Source organism: Schistocerca piceifrons, chromosome 2 (genome assembly GCF_021461385.2).
Source record: "Schistocerca piceifrons isolate TAMUIC-IGC-003096 chromosome 2, iqSchPice1.1, whole genome shotgun sequence".
Lineage (NCBI taxonomy): Eukaryota > Metazoa > Arthropoda > Insecta > Orthoptera > Acrididae > Schistocerca > Schistocerca piceifrons.
In genome coordinates this window covers 977,233,065-977,255,550 of record NC_060139.1, presented here as the reverse complement: position 1 = coordinate 977,255,550, position 22,486 = coordinate 977,233,065, and positions in this window count along the sequence as shown.

Below are 22,486 nucleotides of genomic sequence, written 5' to 3'. Positions count from 1 at the left end.
ATCTCGTATAAGGATGCAATTTTAATCAACACATCCAACAGACGTGATACTGGAATATCAGTTTGCTGCACTCGGTTAAGATAACACGTTCCATTTCCGCCAATGTATCACCTGCACCCATATCACTCAGAAGATTTATCGGAAAACCGATTAATTGATATTTCAGAAGATTTTACAACAGCTACCACAGAGAGGCGAATGACAACGAGCACAGATTCGTACAGAAAGTAATTCTACCCACGTCCCATCTGTGAACTGAAGAAAATAAACCTTAATACAAGGTGCGATCAAAACGTTTCCGTTTCATGGCGTTGATGTAGCGTACATCCAACCCAACGTGACTCCGATGCGGGTGTATAATCATCGATATCCATGTAATGGATCAGTGTGGCATTCGTGTCTTTCTGACATGCTTATGGTAAGTGCAGAAAGGTGAGCTATGACGACGTTATTGCCAAATGTGTCCGAACAGGACCGGAATGCTGTTACTCTTTTCTTTGCTAAAGAAGACAAGCAGCGGAAGACATCCATGGGAGAATGAAGATAATGTAAGAGGCAGCATGTCTGTCGAAAACCACCATCGTGGAATGGTGCCCAAGGTTCCTCGGTAGTCATGAATCGACACAAAACGCCGGTCGATCTAGGAGGCCAGCTGCATCTATTACGGATAACAACAAGAGGCGGATGATGATACGATAAGACCGGGTCGGCTTACAGCCATTCGTGTGCAAGCAAAGGGCCTCATCATCAGTCCTGGTAGCGTGCAGCACAACATCCAGCAGGAGACCCGAGGCGACAAGAACCAAACAAAAGGCCAACTTGCCTGAAGCAGCTGATGCGTTTCAATACTGTAGGCAACATGTTCCTTGAGCGCACTGTTGCGGGCCACGAAATTTGTCGCCACAACTGGCAACCGCAGCCGAAAACGTCGACGATACTGTGGTTAACGCATCGTCCCCTTGTCCCAAGAAGATCAAGACCCAGCCATCTGCTGGAAAGGTCGTGCTCACCCTGTTCCTTGATTAGCGAGGGTATTGCTTATTGATTTTAAGGAATTTGGCTTCTGCATCACTGAGGACCGGTACTCCGCAACGCAGGAGAAATTACGGCGTGCATTACGGCGAAACGTGGGGGAAACCTGCGATAAGGGCTGCTGCTACTTCATGATAACTGACATCTTCATACTGCTAATGTCGTAACGCAGAAGACATTCGAGGATCCAACCTATAGTCCTAGTCGCTCTTAAAGCGATTATCACGCCTTGGGTCCCTTAAGAAAGGACTTGAAGGGTCGACGATTCCTTTGGGACGATGATGTGCAGCAGGTAGTTACAGACTTCTTCACGCTGCAGGATACGCTATTTTATCGAGCAGCTGTCTTCAACCTGGTGAGTCGACGGGATGACTGCCTCAATGCTCAAGGCGATTTTGCTTAACGTGCATACCGTTTCTGGACTTTACAGCCATAGAACGGAAACTTTTTGATCGCCCCCTTATATACACTACTGGCCACTAAAATTGCTACACCACGAAGATGACGTCCTACAGACGCGAAATTTAACCGACAGGATGAAGATGCTGTGATATTAAAATGATAAGCTTTTCAAGCATTCACACAAGGCTGGCGCCGGTGTTGACAACTACAACGTGCTGACATGAGGAAAGTTTGCAACCGATTTCTCATACCCAAACAGCAGTTGACCGGCGTTGCCTGGTGAAACGTTGTTATGATGCCTCGTGTAGAGAGGAGAAATGCGTGCCATCACGTTTCCGACTTTGATAAAGGTCGGATTGTAGCCTATAGCAATTGCGGTTTATCGTATCGCGACATTGCTGCTCGCGTTGATCGAGATCCAATGACTGTTAGCAGAATATTGAATCAGTGGGTTCAGGAGGGTAATACAGAACGCCGTGCTGGATACCAACGGCCTCGTATCACTAGCAGTGGAGATGATAGGCATCTTATCCGCATGGCTGTAACGGATCGTGCAGCCACGTCTCGATCCCTGAGTCAACAGACTGGGACGTTTGCAAGACAACAACCATTTGCACGAACAGTTCGAAGACGTTTACAGCAGCATGGACTATCAGCACGGAGACCATGGCTGCGGTTACCCTTGACGCTGCATCACAGACGAGCGCCTGCGATGATGTACTGAGCGACGAACCAGGGTGCGAGAATGGCAAAACGTCATTTTTTCGGATGACTCCAGGTTCTGTTTACAGCATCTTGATGGTCGCATCCGTGTTTGGCGACATCGCGGTGAACGCACATTGGAAGCGTGTATTCGTCATCGCCATACTGGCGTGTCACCTGGCGTGATGGTATGGGGTGCCATTGGTTACACGTCTCGGTAACCTATTGTTCGCACTGACGGCACTTTGAACAGTGTACGTTACATTTCAGATGTGTTACGACCCGTGGCTCTACCCTTCGTTCGATCCCTGCGAAACCCTGCATTTCAGCGGGATGATACCCGTGGTCTAGGGGTAGCGTCTTTGATTCATAATCAAAACATCTTCGGTCCCGGGTTCGATCTCCGCCACTGTCTAAATTTTGATAATGAGCGTTGGCGGCCGAAGACTTCCGGCATAAGAAGTCAGGGCGGAGGAGCGGATAGAGGTTCAGGGCACTCTCTTGTACTAGGGGTGGGAAATTGCCCCTGAAGGCGGAAGAATCAGCAATGATCAACGACATGAGGATGCAGAAGGCAATGGAAACCGCTGCATTAAAGACACGTAACGTGTATCCACAGGACATGTGGCCTGTAATTGAAGAAGTGTCATGATGATCTCTCCATTGGCAAAAGATTCCGGAATAGTCTCCCATTCGTATCTCCGGGAGGGGACTGCCAAGGGGGAGGTTACCATGAGAAAAAGACTGAATAATTAACGAAAGGATAACGTCCTACGAGTCGAGACGTGGAATGTCAGAAGCTTGAAAGTGGTAGGGAAACTAGAAAATCTGGAAAGGGAAATACAAAGGCTCAATCTAGATATAGTAGGGGTCAGTGAAGTGAAGTGGAAGGAAGACAAGGATTTCTGGTCAGATGAGTATCGGGTAATATCAACAGCAGCAGAAAATTATATAACAGGTGTAGGATTCGTTATGAATAGGAAGGTAGGGCAGAGGGTGTGTTACTGTGAACAGTTCTGTGACCGGGTTGTTCTAATCAGAATCGACAGCAGACCAACACAGACAACGATAGTTCAGGTATACATGCCGACGTCGCAAGCTGAAGATGAACAGATAGAGAAAGTGTATGAGGATATTGAAAGGGTAATGCAGTATGTAAAGGGGGACGAAAATCTAATAGTCATGGCCGACTGGAATGCAGTTGTAGGGGAAGGAGTAGAAGAAAAGGTTACAGGAGAATATGGGCTTGGGACAAGGAATGAAAGAGGAGAAAGACTAATTGAGTTCTGTAACAAGTTTCAGCAAGTAATAGCGAATACCCTGTTCAAGGATCACAAGAGGAGGAGGTATACTTGGAAAAGGCCGGGAGGTACGGGAAGATTTCAATTAGATTACATCATGGTCAGACACAGATTCCGAAATCAGATACTGGATTGTAAGGCGCACCCAGGAGCAGATATAGACTCATATCACAATATAGTAGTGATGAAGAGTAGGCTGAAGACATTAGTCAGGAAGAATCCTTACGCAAAGAAGTGGGATACGGAAGTACTAAGGAATGACGAGATACGTTTGAAGTTCTCTAACGCTATAGATACAGCAATAAGGAATAGCGCAGTAGGCAGTACAGTTGAAGAGGAATGGACATCTCTAAAAAGGGCCATCACAGAAGTTGGGAAGGAAAACATAGGTACAAAGAAGGTAGCTGCGAAGAAACCATGGGTAACAGAAGAAATACTTCAGTTGATTGATGAAAGGAGGAAGTACAAACATGTTCCGGGAAAATCAGGAATACAGAAATAAAAGTCGCTGAGGAATGAAATAAATAGGAAGTGCAGGGAAGTTAAGACGAAATGGCTGCAGGAAAAATGTGAAGACATCGAAAAAGATATGATTGTCGGAAGGACAGACTCAGCATACAGGAAAGTCAAAACAACCTTTGGTGACATTAAAAGCAACGGTGGTAACATTAAGAGCGCAACGGGAATTTCACTGTTAAATGCAGAGGAGAGAGCAGATAGGTGAAGAGAATACATTGAAAGCCTCTATGAGGGTGAAGATTTTTCTGATGTGATAGACGAAGAAACAGGAGTCGATTAAGAAGAGATAGGGGATCCAGTATTAGAATCGGAATTTAAAAGAGCTTAGGAGGACTTACGGTCAAATGAGGCAGAAGGGATAGATAACATTGAATCAGAATTTCTAAAATCATTAGGGGAAGTGGCAACAAAACGACTATTCACATTGGCGTGTAGAAGATATGAGTCTGGCGATATACCATCTGCCTTTCGGAAAAGCATCATCCACACAATTCCGAAGACAGCAAGAGCTGACAAGTGCGAGAATTGTCGTACAATCAGCTTAACAGCTCATGCATTGAAGCTGCTTACAAGAATAATATACAGAAGAATGGAAAAGAAAATTGAGAATGCGCTAGGTGACGATCAGTTTGCCTTTAGGAAAAGTAAAGGGACGAGAGAGGTAATTCTGACGTTACGGCTAATAACGGAAGCAAGGCTAAAGAAAAAAACACACTTTCATAGGATTTGTCGACGTGGAAAAAGCATTCGACAATACAAAATGGTGCAAGCTGTTCGAGATTCTGAAAAAAGTAGGGGTAAGTTATAGGGAGAGACGGGTCATACACAATATGTACAACAACCAAGAGGGAATAATAAGAGTGGACGATCAAGAACGAAGTGCTCGTATTAAGAAGGGTGTAAGACAAGGCTGTAGCCTTTCGCCCCTACTCTTGAATCTGTACATCGAGGAAGCAATGATGGAATAAAAGAAAGGTTCAGGAGTGGAATTAAAACACAAGGTGAAAGGATATCAATGATACGATTCGCTGATGACATTGCTATCGTGAGTGAAAGTGAAGAAGAATTAAATGATCTGCTGAACGGAATGAACAGTCTAATGAGTACACAGTATGGTTTGAGAGTAAATCGGAGAAAGACGAAGATAATAAGAAGTAGTAGAAATGAGAACAGCGAGAAACTTAACATCAGGATTGATGGTCACGAAGTCAATGAAGTTAAGGAATTCTGCTACCTAGGCAGTAAAGTAACCAATGACGGACGGAGCAAGGAGGACATCAAAAGCAGACTCGCTATAGCAAAGAAGGCATTTCTGACCAAGAGAAGTCTACTAATATCAAATACCGGCCTTAATTTGAGGATGAAATTTCTGAGGATGTACGTCTGGAGTACAGCATTGTATGGTAGTGAAACATGGACTGTGGGAAAACCGGAACAGAAGAGAATCGAAGCATTTGAGATGTGGTGCTATAGACAAATGTTGAAAATTAGGTGGACTGATGAGGTAAGGAATGAGGAGGTTCTACGCAGAATCGGAGAGGAAAGGAATATGTGGAAAACACTGATAAGGAAAAGGGACAGGATGATAGGACATCTGCTAAGACATGAGGGAATGACTTCCATGGTACTAGAGGGAGCTGTAGAGGGCAAAAACTGTAGACGAAGACAGAGATTGGAATACGTCAAGCAAATAATTGAGGACGTAGGTTGCAAGTGCTACTCTGAGATGAAGAGGTTAGCACAGGAAAGGAATTCGTGGCGGGCCGCATCAAACCAGTCAGTAGACTGATGACCAAAAAAAAAAAAAAAAAAATGCACGATCGCATACCGCATGTTGCAGGTTCTGTACGGGCCTATCTGAATACAGAAAATGTTCGACTGCTGCCCTGGCCAGCACATTCCCCAGATCTCTCACCAATTGAAAACGTGTGGTCAATGGTGGCCGAGCAACTGGCTCGTCACAATACGCCACTCACTTCTCTTGCTGAACTGTGGTATCGTGTTGAAGCTGCATGGGCATGACTCAATGTCCAGGCGTATCAAGGCCGTTATTACGACCAGAGGTGGTTGTTCTGGGTACTGATTTCTCAGGATCTATGCACCCAAATTGCGTGAAAATGTAATCACATGTCAGTTCTAGTATAATATATTTGTCGAATGATTACCCGTTTACCATCTGCATTTCTTCTTGGTTTATCAATTGTAATGGCCATTAGTGTATATTACAATGAAAATACCTTTTACCACACACTTCAAAATGGTCCACAGAGTGGACAATACTGATACTATGAGAAAAATCAGGAGAGCATACGTCAGCGTAACACGAAAGCGACAGGCGGATCTTTGCCGTACAGCCTTGTTGCTGTGTTCCCTGTACGCGTTATTTGCGCCTCATCGACGTTAAGCTGTGTGGAAACAAGAGAAAATAATAAAAACGAACAAAAGAACGTGCAGTTCACGCCGCACCCGACACCCGAGATTACATTCAGAGCCGCACTGGGTGTTGCAGATCGCAGAGTAAAACGAAATTATTTCCCGCTGCAGCAGTTTGTACTCCAAAAGGAGCAGCCGGAACAAAGAGAAATGTAGGAAAATGCAAGTCAGAATTTTTGACGGCACTCTGCACCAACCGTCACCGTTCCCTCTCCAAAATGTGTCATACTCTAACTAGCACCTGTCCGTTGCTTTCTGTTTTCTGGTTATTTGTAACTTGAACCCGTTTCAGCAATTTCTTTTGCTTTGTAGAATTTTGCGACCATAATACCTGTATCCAAAAAAAATGGTTCAAATGGCTCTGAGCACTATGGGACTTAACAGCTGAGGTCATCAATCCCCTAGAACTTAGAACTACTTAAACCTAACTAACCTAAGGACATCACACACATCCATGCCCGAGGCAGGATTCCAACCTGCGACCGTAGCGGTCGCGTTGTTCCAGATTGAAGCGCGTAGAACCGCTCGGCCACTCCGGCCGGCAGCTGTATCCAACTGTCCCACTGCGCACATATTACATTTGGCTACCTTACATGTCCGGACACACGTATGATATGCAGAAATGGCCACTAGCCGTCACGGTGACGGGTAGTATTGCGTTGCCAGCGCAGAAGCAGCAATAGCGGAATGGGTCGGTAAGGGGAGTTCAACGACTCGGAATATGGGCTATTCATGCGATATCACGTGAGCAGCAAATCCATCAGGGACATTTGGACCCTTCTAAAGCTTCCTAGCTGGACTCTTGTGTTGTGAATGTGAAGTGGGAACGTGAAGGAACAACCACAGTTAAGTCGAAACCGGCAAGCCCTCATGTAGAGACTGACAGGGAACATCGAGCTCTGCGGAGGGTGCCTAAAATATCGCGCGAAAGCAGAGAAGGAATCATTCGTGAGATCCAAAAGTGTTGCCAGCAGTCCAGCTAGCACAGTCACTGACAGCGAGCTAAAGGGAATGGTGCACAATAGTCGAGCAGCAGCTCGTACGCCACTCATTTCTTGTAGTCGATACTAATCGACACTTGAGGTGGTGTAAACAACGGTAAGCGACGCTTGAGGTGTTGTAAACAGCGATGTCACTAGGCAATGGATACCTTGAAACGAGTGAAACACGCTATACCGTGTGGCAATCCGATGGAAGGATTTCCATGTTCCATATACAGGGTGAAAAGTATTTAAACCGACAAATTCTGGGAGGTTGTAGGTGGCATCAAAACAAATATTTTTCCCTAATGTCATTTTTTCCTATGAGGATTATTTAAACCGGTGGAAGCCATATTACGCTCTTCAGTTGTTAGAGTCCGTATTACGATCTTCAGTTGTAGGCAACTGCTGTCCACCAGTGTAGTAGTGCATTGTCTGTGTTTACTAATGGAACGATACACATGGAGTGAGTACACTGATATGGTTGGTGCACACTACGTAGCGAACCACAACGGACGAGCTGCACTGCGGGTTTATCAACAGCAATATCCTAATCGCCGTATCCCGCATCATACGATCTTTGCTGTTGTGTACCATCGTCTGCGTGAGACAAGGTCATTTAGCAATTACCTGGACAGGGATGCCGTCGCACGGTAAGAACGCTGCAATTAGAGGAAGCTGTCTTGCAGCATGTGGAGCGGGATCCTTCAATCAGCACTCGTGGAATTGCACGTAACATGGCGACGAATCAGACGAATGTAAGAACAGTCCTTCGAGAGCAATTTTTACGTCCATTTCATTTACATCGTGTCCACAACCTGGAACCAGTTGATTATCCACCCAGAGCACAGCTTTCGCGGTGGTACCTGGAACAGTGTGAAACGTATCCTACATCTCCATCCTCTGTGTTATTTACCGATGAAGCAACGTTCGGGCGTGATGGAGTCTTCAACATGCACTTTTCGCATGTTTGGAGTGAGGATAACCCACATGCCACCGTTACTAGCGCTCATCAAGTGCGGTTCTTCGTTAATGTGCGGGTCGATGTTGTTGAGGATTGTTTAATTGGCCCGTATCTGCTACTTATGCCATTAAATGGCAGGCACTATTACAATTTTCTCGCCAGAGCATCGCCAGAATTGCTGGAAGACGTCCCGCTCCCTACAAGAGAACGCATGTGGTTCCAACGTGACGGGGCGCCGGCACATTTCACTCGTCGTGTGCGTCGATTCCTGGACCGAAAGTTCCCGGAAACGTGGATTGCCAGAGGTGGTCCTGTACTGTGGCCTTCTCGATCGCCAGATATGTCTCCTCTGGACTTTTTTGTGTGGGGAGAGATGCACAACCTTGTTTATGCAACTCCTGTTGCATCAGAAGAGGATCTGGTTGCCCAGATAGTAGCAGCAGCAGAAAGAATTCTGGATACTCCTGGGGTTTTTGCCCGTCTCAGACAGAACATGATCCGATGGTTCAACCTTTGTTTACGTGCCAATGGAAGTATTTTTGAAAATCTGCTGTAATTGAAATTGGACTGAGTTAATGTGTTGCCTCTTGGTCATAAAAAAATCGATAGTGTTTGTTGGTTTAGTTAATTTGCCACCAGAGAAATCTTCCTCTACCGGTTTAAATATTCCTCATAGGAAAAAATGACATTAGGGAAAATTATTTGTTTTGATGTCCCCTACAACCTCACAGAGTTTGTCGGTTTAAATACTTTTCACACTGTATACCGGGAGGTACATTGATCGCGACCGGGCCAAATATCTCACGAAATAAGCGTCAAACGAAAAAACTACAAAGATCGAAACTTGTCTAGCTTGAAGGGGGAAACCAGATGGCGCTATGGTTGGCCTGCTAGATGGCGCTGCCATAGGTCAAACGGGTATCAACTGCGTTTTTTTTTAATAGGAACCCCCATTTTTTATTGCATATTCGTGTAGTACGTAAATAAATATGAATGTTTTAGTGGGACCACTCTTTTCGCTTTGTGATAGATGGCGCTGTAACAGTCACAAACATATGGCTCACAATTTCAGACGAACAGTTGGTAACAGGTAGGTTTTTTAAAATAAATACAGAACGTAGGTACGTTTGAACATTTTATTTCGGTTGTTTCAATGTGATACATGTACCTTTGTGAATTTATCATTTCTGAGAACGCATGCTGTTACAGCGTGATTACCTGTAAATACCACATTAATGCAATAAATGCTCAAAATGATGTCCGTCAACCTCAGTGCATGTGGCAATACGTGTAACGACATTCCTCTCAACAGCGAGTAGTTCGCCTTCAGTAACGTTCGCACTTGCATTGACAATGCGCTGACGCATGTTGTCAGGCGTTGTCGGTGGACCACGATGGCAAATATCCTTCAGCTTTCCCCACAGAGAGAAATCCGGAGACGTCAGATCTGGCGAACGTGCAGGCCATCGTATGGTGCTTCGAAGACCAATCCACCTGTCATGAAATACGCTATTCAATACCGCTTCAACCGCACGCGCGCTATGTGCGGACATGTATCATGTTGGAAGTACATCGCCGTTCTGTCATGCAGTGAAACATTTTGTAGTAACATCGGTGGAACATTACGTAGGAAATCAGCATACGTTGCACCATTTAGATTGCCATCGATAAAATTGAGGCCAGTTATCCTTCCTCCCATAATGCCGCACCATACATTAACCCGCCAAGGTCGCTGATGTTCCACTTGTCGCAGCCATCGTGGATTTTCCGTTGCCCAATAGTGGATATTATGCCGGTTTACGTTACCGCTGTTGGTGAATGACGCTTCGTCGCTAAATAGAACGCGTGCAATAAATCTGTCATCGTCCCGTAATTTCTCTTGTGCCCAGTGGCAGAACTGCACACGACGTTCAAAGTCGTCGCCATGCAGTTCCTGGTGCATAGAAATACGGTACGGGTGCAATCTATGTTGATGTAGCATCCTCAACACCGACGTTTTTGAGATCCCCGATTCTCGTGCAGTTTGTCTGCTACTGATGTGCGGATTAGCCGCGACAGCAGTTAAAACACCTACTTGGGCATCATCACTTGTTGCAGGTCGTGGTTGACGTTTCACATGTGACTGAACACTTCCTGTTTTCTTAAATAACGTAACTATCCGGCGAACGGTCCGTACACTTGGATGATGTCGTCCAGGATACAGAGCAGCATACATAGCACACGGCCGTTGCTCATTTTGATCACAATAGCCATACATTAACACGGTAAACGGTCCATTTTAACACGGATAATGTATCACGAATCAAAGACCGTCCGCACTGGCGGAATGTTACGTGATACCACGTACTTATACGTTTGTGACTGTTACTGCGCCATCTATCACAAAGCGAAAAAATTGGCCCAACTAAAACATTCATATTTCTTTACGTACTACACGAATATGTATTAAAAATGGGGGTTTCTACTTAAAAAAAACGCCGTTGATATCCGTTTGACCTATGACAGTGCCATCTAGCGGACCAACCATAGCGCCATCTGGTTTCCCCCATCAATCTAGACGAGTTTCGTTCTTTGTAGTTTTTTCGTTTGATGCTTATTTCGTGAGATATTTGACCCGGTCACTATTAACGGACCACCCTGTATACTAACGACCAACAAATAGCTCCCAACTGCAGGTGTTCCTTATATACTGATGCTCTCGCTCTGTCAACTCAAAGCACGAAGTTCGATTCAATAGAAATAAACATAATGAGTGCCCTTCAAGACCTGTCAAAATACTACAGAATAAACCACCCTAAACCAAACCCATCAAAGACATAAGTGTGTGCTTTCCATCTGAGAAATAGGAAAAGCACCTGCAAGCTAAAAAGAGAATGGTCAGGATTTAAATTGGAACACTGCGATACTTGAAAATACCCAGGAATAACACTTGACAGACCTCTAATGTTCAGAAAAGACTGCATGAATTTCAAATCAAAAGTCTCCACCAGGAACAAACTACTGAGAAAACTGGCCGGATCACAGTGGGACAGTCAAGCTGAAAGCATCCGAACTTCTGCAATGGCATTATGCTACTCTGCTGCAGAATGTGCCTGTGTAGTTTGATATGTCATCGCATGCCAGACAGGTGAATATTGCCCTAAACGACACATGCAGAATTATAAAAGGCCACTTGAAGTCAACTCCAGTCGAATGGCTCTACCACCTTGCAGGAATTGCACCACCTCCAATTCGAAGAGTAATTGGAGCAACCAGTGGGAAAATGAAACTGGAGCAGGAGAAAACATATCCCATGCATGGGCAACAACCCTACCCACAACGACTAAGGTCAAGGAAAACCATCCGAACTTCTGCAATGGCGTTATGCTACTCTGCTACAGAGGGTGTCTGTCTAGTTTGATATAAGTCATCACATACCAAACAGGTGGATATTGCCCTAAACGACACATGCAGAATTATAACAGGTTACTTGAAGTCAACTTCAGTCGTATGGCTCTACCACCTTGCAGGAATTGCACCACCTTCTATTCGAAGAGTAATTGCAGCTACCAGGGGAATAACGAAACTGGAGCAGCAGAAAACTTATCCCATGCATGGGCAACAACCTTACCCACAACGACTAAGGTCAAGGAAAAGTTTCCTCAGAACATCGGAGAACCTAACAAACACTGATGAAGAAGTCAGGCTGCAGCTATGGAGGTCTGAACACCCCACCCTCCTGGTTGGAAAATACTTCCAGAATCTTTACCCCCTGGTCATGATGAGAATTGACCAGTCTAGCTGAGGTCAGGAAATGTCAGATCAGTCAGATCATGTGTCAACCTGGAAAAATGCGGATTCATGGAAAAAAACAAAATCCAGTGTGACTGTTCAACATATGTTTCAGGTCGACTGTATCCAGCCACCTGTACAGAAGATGACCTTCACCATGCAACGGAAAATGCTCTGGAAGTTACCAAATTTTGGTCAAAGATTATGTAAACTGTGGTGTTCTGTCAGAGATTGTATAAACTGTGTTCCGTGTATGTTTATGACACGAGAATAATAATAACCCGATGGAAGGGTCTGGGTTTGGCGAATTCCTCGAGAACGTGACCTGCCATTAAGTGTAATGCCATTAGTGAAGGAGGTGTTACAGTATGGGGGTTACGGTGTCGTCCCCTTATTGCGCTTAAGAGAACGCTAAATGCTAAAGAATATGAACATATTTTACGGTATTGAATACAGCCTACACTAAAGGAACTATTCGGAGACGATGATTGTTTGCGATAGCACGATAATGCAACCTGTCACAAAGCAGCATCTCTGAGGCAGTGCTCTGTGGACAGTGACGTTCCTTAAATAGTCCTGACTTCAACCGAACGAAACAGCTTTGGAATGCAATAAAACGTCAATTTCGCTTCACAAGCAAGAGCTCAATATCATTACCTATTCTGGTTTCGGCTCTTATGGGAAAATGGTCTATCATTCCTCCAAGACATTCAGACACATTATTGAAAGACACGACATAAAAAAAAATTAAACCATGTCTGAATATGTTATCCAGTAACGATATGGAGCGTGGTTCTTTCAGCGGAAACGCTTGCCACAAGGGTGCATCTTTGGTACCAAACGTGGGCTGTGACGGCGATACCTCTGCCATCAATGTGGTTAGAGGCCTCTTCACTGTGTTTGTCAGAGCCGTCGACGGTTTACACGGTATTTAATGTGCTGAATACTATCAGATCCATTGCGAGAAGTTCGGCCTTAGGTCCGTCAGCGTTACAGCAGCCTGAACACTCTGAAACAACGTTGTACGCCGTTTCCGGCTCAGTGTCTGTAACTTCCATCATGGCACCTTGTTTTACCTCACGAAGTTAGTCGGCATATATTTGCTACAGTCTGTAATCTCCCCCTCCTTGCTACTTCCATCTTTTGTCCACATTAGATAATGTCCAGTCAAAGTAATTAATAACCAAAGCCGTTTATGAAAATTCGAGAGGAGCGAAGATTACAATACACTTTCTAGTTTACTTAGCTTGTCATCTTGAGTTGGTTCCAGTTCTTCTTGTCTATGGGTCTGATTCTTGAAGCTGTAAATGTCACATCAGGTCCTCGCGGTTGGTTTGAACTAAATGAATCTGAAGATTAATGTTGCAGTATTATTTTTTACGTAAATATATTTTCTCACATTTTAGTGTATCATACAGTATTTTGATTTTTCATATTAACAAAGCCGAAATTACATTGTTCGCACAAAAGTACGTCCGATAACATCACAGGCATCCTTACGACTTTCTCACTCTGCGGAAATATTAATATTCCAAAGGGTTTACAATTTTTTGTAACAAATGAACTTTTAATAGTTTCCGTTACATTATTAATTTTGATTGTTATTTCATAATTAATCCGGAAACACATATAGTAAACAGTACAGGATTGGGTATTTAATATTGAAAATTTTAAGTGTGGCAGTAATTCGTAATTTCAAATTATTCTAAAAAAATAATTTTAATTGCACATTCAGAACTAGTACTTATCGATTATTACGTTAAAACGAAAATACAGGGTGAAAATATCGGTTTTAAGGCGTTGTAGCATTTATTACGTTCAACTTACAATTGTAAATAATATAACAAACGAAAGAGAAACTCAAACAGTTTTGTTTGTATACCTGTGCGCGATGGGAAGAGTATGGAATGACAAAGAGTGACTGAAAAACGTGTTGGACAAGTGCGAGTCTTTCACGTTTAGCCCCAAGAAATATGGGCTTATGGGCCTTTCTTTTTCGGTGAATCAACTGTAACTCATGTTTCTTATCTTGATGTGCAACAGCTGTGACCCGTGCCTCAAGGGGAAGAAGCTGAACAACACATCTTTATTTGGGAGCAAGATGGTGCCCCGCCTCACTGGCATAACTCAGCACGCGACTGGTTTAATGACGTTGTATCCGACCGGTGGATTGGCCGCAAAGGGCCGGTTGACACAGCATTTTACGCATGACCTCCACGTTCACACACAATCTGAAGCGGTCATGTGTATGTGCCTCCGATAACAGCTGATCTATCCGACTTTAGAAACAGTGTTATTGCAACGGTCACTCCTGATACATTGATCAATGTTTCGAACAACTCGCCTATCGACACGATGTGTGATCGGTGTTCACACTGAATAATGGTAAGAAAAACTGTTTATGTTCCTCTTTCATTTGGTGTATTATTTATAATTTTAAGGTGAATGTGTTCACACTGAATAATTGTAAGAAAAACTGTTTATGTTCCTCTTTCATTTGGTGTATTATTTATAATTTTAAGGTGAATGTGTTCACACTGAATAATTGTAAGAAAAACTGTTTATGTTCCTCTTTCATTTGGTGTATTATTTATAATTTTAAGGTGAATGTGTTCACACTGAATAATTGTAAGAAAAACTGTTTATGTTCCTCTTTCATTTGGTGTATTATTTATAATTTTAAGGTGAATGCAATATGTGCTACAAAGCCTTACAACCCGTATTTGGAAACACCCTGTATTCTATAAATACATAAACTTTAGCTTGAAATATAACACACCGTGTATAAAATGATACGGAACATTCGAAAAATAATATTAGTATCGACAACTACTGTTGAGGAAAAGTAATGCTAGAAGATAATGTCGCGTAACAGCTCCACACATACTGGGTATCCTATTTATCTCCACCACCACGAGGGAGACAGTAACGAGCCTGATTGTCGTTGTTGTTGTGGTTTTCAGTCCAGAGACTGGTTTGATGCAGCTCTCCATGCTACTCTATCCTGTGCAAGCTTCTTCATCTCCTAGTACCTACTGCAACCTACATCCTTCTGTATCTGTTTAGTGCATTCATCTTTTGGTCTTCCTCTACGACTTTTACCCTCCACGCTGCCCTCCAATGCTAAATTTGTGATTTCTTGATGCCTCCGAACATGTCCTACAAACCGGTCCCTTCTTCTTGTCAAGTTGTGCCACAAACTCCTCTTCTCCATAATTCTATTCAATACCTCCTCATTAGTTATGTGATATACCCATCTAATCTTCAGCATTCTTCTGTAGCACCACATTTCGAATGCTTCTATTCTGTTCTTGTCCAAACTATTTATCGTCCATGTTTCACTTCCATACATGGCTACACTCCATACAAATACTTTCAGAAACGACTTCCTGCCACTTAAATCTATACTCGATGTTAACAAATTTCTCTTCGTCAGAAACGCTTTCCTTGCCATTGCCAGTCTACATTTTATATCCTCTCTACTTCGACCATCATCAGTTATTTTGCTCCCCAAATAGCACAACTCCTTTACTACTTTAAGTGTCTCATTTACTAATCTAATTCCCTCAGCATCACCCGACTTAATTCGACCACATTCCATTATCCTCGTTTTGCTTTTGTTGATGTTCATCTTATATCCTCGTTTCAAGATACTGTCCATTCCGTTCAACTGCCCTTCCAAGTCCTTTGCTGACAGAATTACAATGTCATCGGCGAACCTCAAAGTCTTTATTTCTTCTCCACGGATTTTAATACCTACTCCGAATTTTTCTTTTGTTTCCTTTACTGCTTGCTCAATATGCAGAATGAATAACATCGGGGAGAGACTACAACCCTGTCTCACTCCCTTCCGAACCACTGCTTCCCTTTCATGCCCCTCGACTCTTATAACTGCTATCTGGTTTCTGTACAAATTGTAAATAGCATTTCGCTCCCTGTATTTTATCCCTGCCACCTTTAGAATTTGAAAGAGAGTATTCCAGTCAACATTGTCAAAAGCTTTCTCTAAGTCTACAAATGCTAGAAACGTAGATTTGCCATTCCTCAGTCTTTCTTCTAAGATAAGTCGTAAGGTCAGTATTACTTCACGTGTTCCAATATCTCTACGGAATCCAAACTGATCTTCCCAGAGGTCGGCTTCTACCAGATTTTCCATTCGAGCCTGATTACCTTTCTTGTAATTTTGTTTCTTGTGAAGATATGAGCAGGAGAGAACTTTTAAAACAACAAACAACATCCGAAATTGTTTTATTCGGTGATACATTCGCTCTCCTCGCGACAAGTTCGAAAACGTATCGCAGTGCAGCATCCGTGCGAAACCTACGTTATTAAAAACGTAACACAATGTTCACTTTGCCTCTCCTGTGCTAACACACACTGCAAATATTCCGGCTAACGTAACTCGTCCACTTGTCAGATATGACAGCGAATAATTGGAAACACCAGTAAAATGTACATCCCTCATTCAGTCAAGCGTCCCCAGTTGAAGGTCAGGGCGAATATCACGCATGTACGCTGGGGCTGGCCATGACGTTTCCAGACTTGTCGCTTGCTGGTTGTGCTAGCCAACGTCCAGCCTGTGTCTGCTTTGCACGATCCTTTTCGCAAGTACTCGGAACAGCGCGAAATTTCATTTAGTACTGCGGTACGACATTTTTCGGTCGGCACAGTTTTCTTCAGTTCGGCAGAATCGTCGTCTCAGCGCTGTGTACCTTTCCCTATATGTTCGTGGTATACAGGACATTCACAGGTCCAGCGGCTGTCAGCACAAAAAGAAGCAGTCCAGCGATGTATCGGCACAAGCCTTTAAAAATGAATGGGAATGACAGAAAAGAGGGATGAGAATTCTCAGTGTGCGCTGATCAGCCAGGACGTTTTGACCACCTTCCTAATTGCCAGCCTGTCCACCTTTGACACGGATAACAGCGGCGAAGCATCATGCCGTAGAAGCAATGAGGCCTTGGTGGGTCGCTGGAGGGAGTTCGCACCACGTCTGCACGCACAGTGCAACTAATTCCTGCAACAAATACCGGTGATGGAGGAGGGGGGGGGGGGGGAGGTTAACTCTAACACCACGTTCAATCGCATCCCAGATGTGTTCGTTCAGTTTCAGATCTGGTGCGTTGGGGAGGGGGGCGGGAGGCAGCACATCAATTGTAACTCGCCACAGTGTTCCTCGAACCATTCCGTCACATTTCTGACCTTGTGATATGACATTTCGTCTTCCTCAAAACTGCCATTTCTGTCGGGAAGCATGATAGTCATGAAGAGCTGCACGTGGTCTGCAAACAGTGTATGATTCTCCTTAGCCGTCATGGTGTCTTGCACGAGCTCCACTGGACGCATGGACCCACATGAATGTTCCCCAGAGCATAATGGAGCCGCCGCAAACTTGTCTCCGTCCCGCAGTGCAGGTATGAAGTAGCTGTTCCCCTGGAAGGCGACGGATTCGCACCCTGCTATCGGCATGATAAAGAAGGTATCAGGAGTTATCAGACTATGCAACGCTCTGCCACTGTGCCCATGTCCAGTGCCGAGAGTCACTGTCCATTTTAGTTGTAGTTGCTAATGTCGTGGTGTTAACATTAGCATATGCATCAGTCAGTAGTCCATCATTAGGGGTGTTCAGTGCACCGTCTGTTTACACACACTTCTACTCTGCCCAGCATTAAATTCTGATGTTAGTTCCACCACAGTTCACCGACTGTCCTGTTTTAGCAGTCTGCCAAGCCTACGGTATCCGACATCTATAAAGACTGGCGGCCGCCCATCCCCACAACGTCTGGACGTGGTTTCACCTTGGTTTCGCCGCGTGTTCAAGACACTCACCACAGCTCTGCTAGAAGACCCAGCAAGTCGTGCAGTTTCCGAAATGCTCGTGCCGAGACTCCGGACCGTCACAATCTGCCCTCGGTCAGACTCAGCCAGTCCGCGCCTTCCTCATTTCAGACGTGGATAGCAGGCTCACTGATATTACGTGGACCTTGCTTGTGTCTGACTAGCAGCCATTCCTCGCCAGCTGGCGCTGCTATCTCCTGGTAGTGTTTACATCGATAGTAGGTCGGTGGTCATAATGTTCTGGCTGTTCAGTGTATATTATGCCGTCATATAAGTTAACATGTACTGCAAATTTTCCGTGAAACGACGTTACAATACCATGCAGACAGAATTTAAAGATGTAGTTGGCAATGAAAGAACAAAAAGTTACAACAGCCGACAGTTTGGATTCATTGTTCCGTGCATCTAGAAGCACTTTTTGCTAAATTTGTAGACATGGAGGACGTGAAGAAAGTGGTGGCACGAATAGTAAAATTTCTGAGGTCTCACACATCATTCTGCTGTCAGTTACAGCAGTTTGCAGTGGAACTGCACGAAGAGTATGGTGACTAAAAAGTATGTCGGTTTTGTCAAGGGACATGCCTGTAACGATTTTTCGATTTAAAACTCGTTGTTGTTGAATTTATGAAGGAAAAGCAGTGTAGGAACGAAAATTAGAACATTCGGAATGCATTGCAGACCTTGCATTTTAAGTAGACTTGATTGAATTTCGCCCACATTAAAACATTTACAGGAGAGGAACAGCTCATTTTTGATTTAGTGGGTATGCATTTAAAAAGTAAAACGCATTTCTGACAAACACAACCCAGTTCCCTAAGCACAGTGGCGTTAAAGAAAGCAGGAGGTTGGAAGAATTCATTGCGCTCTTGAAAGAATTACAAGACTAGTTTCCTAAACGTTTCGAGGGAACTGCCAACGTTACTTCTGTTTTCGAGACCGTTTGCTGTTTCAGTTGAAAGCGCAACTGTGCATGTGCTGATGTAACTGATTGAGCTGATAAGGTAATTCCCGTGTTAAAGACAAATCCCACTAACGCTGAAACTGTCCAGTACGTCTACATTGTTTTCCTCAGGTAGAGTTTCCATGTCTCTATAAAGAAGCTGCAAAAGTGCTATTTCTACCAACAAATATGCGTGAAAGACGTTTTGCGATTATGAAACTAAATAAGTCACAGTTACGTGGCAACTGAGTGCGAAAATCTGTGAAATTCTCTGCATCTGTTCATATGTCAGAGTTCGTACCAGATAAAATTTAAATGTATTTAGCGCTCCAAAAATATATATAACCGAAAAGTGCTTTTGCTTTTGACCTTTGTTGTTTATGAATGGCAAACATGAAAGCAAGTTGTGCCCAGAGCGACAGCATTGTCATTCAAATGTGGTGCGTTCTCTGTTTCCCCCTCCTCATGTTCAGCGTGTCGTGGGGGTGGGGGAAACGCGCCAGCCAGGCTGAGCGCTATGGCCCTCGTGCCAGGGCCCAGCAGGCAAGCTGAACTCTTGGCCACCTTCAACGCACACTAACGAAGAGAAGGTACAAATGCTATTCGTCTATGGAGATGTTAGCAAAACAGTAACTGCAATGTCTTTTTATTTAAAATACGAACACCTGTAATGTAGTGCTGTTCTACTTTTAAACAAAATGTCATGTACAGTAAGGGCAGTCCTTGATTAAAAATAGCATCATCATTAAAAAAAGTGTGTGAAATCTTATGGGACTTAACTGCTAAGGTCATCACTCCCTAAGCTTACACACTACTTAACTTAAATTAGCCTAAGGACAAACACACATACCCATGCCCGAGGGAGGACTCAAACCTCCGCCGGGACCAGCCGCACAGTCCATGACAGCACCGCTTAAGACCGCTCGGCTAGTCCCGCGCAACAGCATCATCATTACTCTTATTTCGTTGACCGAATGGTCAGTGTGCAGTCTGCTTGGTTTCCATTTGTTTTCTGTGAAGTCCAGCCAGTGGATGAGTTAGATTACCTCGGGCACATGCACAGCGTGTCAGCACAGGAGAGTCAGAGTCAGTTTTATGATACTTTTTTAATAACGTCATATGTACCCACAACCCACTGAGTTTCATTCACAAGCACGAAAGCCAAGTACGCTAAAAAAGTAAACTGTATTATTAAAATCGTTGCCCATATAACTAAGGGTGATGCAGATGGCCATTTTGATCTACGACTGTTTCCAAGCCCGAGGTCGTATTATGGAACTTGTGTGCAATCAGTCAAATATGAATTGTGTTGCAGTGTAAGGCAAGACTCGGTCCCCGTAAACCAATTATCACAGTAATATATGCGGCCCAATCACATTAATGTGACCAGAGTCTATGTTCGATGTCAAAGTGCAATAACCACTCACAAGCAGCAGGTGGCAGCACTAGCAGTGGAGGGTATATAAAGCGAGTCTGGGTGATATGGAAAAAAGTGCTGTCGTTTCCATAACGCGGAAACGGAGCAATTTATCTGACTTCCAACAAGGAATGATCATTGTCTTTTGGGCCAAGACTGGAAGCCTTTCCAAAGGAAGCCTTTCCAAAACGGCTAATTTTGTAAACTGTATGCGTACAGCTGTGGTTGAAGTACCGGGTGATCAAAAAATCAGTATAAATTTGAAAACTTAATAAACCACGGAATAATGTAGATAGAGAGGTAAAAATTGACACACATGACATGGGGTTTTATTAGAACCACCCCATATTGCTAGACGCGTGAAAGATCTCTTGCGCGCGTAGTTTGGTGATGATCGTGTGCTCAGCCGCCACTTTCGTCATGCTTGGCCTCCCAGGTCCCCAGACTTCAGTCCGTACGATTATTGGCTTTGGCGTTACCTGAAGTCGCAAGTGTATCGTGATCGACCGACATCTCTAGGGATGCTGAAAGACAATATCCGACGCCAGTGTCTCACCATAACTCCGGACATGCTTTACAGTGCTGTTCACAACATTCCTCGACTACAGCTATAGTTTTGGAATGATGGTGGACATATTGAGCATTTCCTATAAAGAACATCATCTTTACTTTCTCTTACTTTGTTTTGCTAATTATTGCTATTCTGATCAGATGAAGCGCCATCTGTCGGACATTTTTTGAACTTTTGTATTTTTTCGGTTCTAATAAAACCCCATGTCATTCCAAGCATGTGTGTCAATTTGCACCTCTCTATCTACATTATTCCGTGATTTATTCAGTATTAAAATTTATACTGACCTGACTTTTTTATCACCTGGTACATCATTCACGACAAAATGCTGTTGTACAAAACCACCGCTGATGCAGCTGCGGTGCGCCAGTGTCCATAGATGACTGGGGTGAACAACGACTTTGAAGATGTGTCCAGGCGTTTGAATTGCAACTGTTCAGCATCTCAGCGCCCAGATGAACTAAAGAGTTACCAACAGTCTCCTCTCAACGACCGTTCAGCGAACATTGCTACCTCTAGCAGGTGCCTGATTCATGCACCCAGGCTGACTGCTGTCTATCAGTGAGAAGGGCTGGAATTTGCACGCCAATAATACAACTGGACATCCACTGAGTGGCGACGGATGGCCTTGACGGGTGAATCATGATTTCTGGTCCATCGGATGGACAGCCTTTGGCGTGTACGGCCCTGCAACACTCGTAGGAAGCGTCCAGGCCAGACAGGGCAGCGTTATGGTGGAATATTTTAGTGGCTTTCCACTGGTGATCTCGTCATTCTGGAATGTACAATGGATTAACACATGTATGCACCTATCCTTAGTGACCACGTCCACCCCAGCGTGCAGTTTGTTTTCCTCTTCATATGGCATCTACCAGTGGGACAGCGCAACTTGACAAACAGCTCGCAGATTGCATGTGTGGTTCAAAGAGCACCAGGATCAGTTTACTGTATTCCCCTGGCCGCCGAACCGCTCCGGATTTAAACTCAATGGAGAATCTGTGGGACCTCGATCGGACTGCACGCGCCGTAGGTCCTCAACCGTGAAATCTTGCGCATCTGGCCGTCTTACTACAGACGTCTTGGCTCAGCATCGCTGTTGGTGCCTTCCATAATCTAACTGACTCTCTTTCCGCGCCGGCCGAAGTGGCCGTGCCGTTAAAGGCGCTGCAGTCTGGAACAGCAAGACCGCTACGGTCGCAGGTTCGAATACTGCCTCAGGCATGGATGTTTGTGATGTCCTTAGGTTAGTTATGTTTAACTAGTTCTAAGTTCTAGGGGACTAATGACCTCAGCAGTTGAGTCCCATAGTGCTCAGAGCCATTTTCTCTTTCCGCTGCAAAAGGTGGTTATTCAGGCTTTTGATCGTGTAGAATATTACTTCACATGTAGAGATAATTATTGACATAAACATACGCCAAGTTTTCAAATTTTTCTCTAGGGCCTAACCTCTAGGAAATAAATTAAAAAAGTGGTTGTATTGTTACCTTTCTTCGCAAAACAAATGCCAAAACTGTGGCAATCACCTCCAATGGGTCACCTCCCCGTCCTATTAATACTGTTTTCCTGGCAGATTAAAGCTGTGTGCCGAAATGAGCTTTGAATTCGTCACCCCTCGC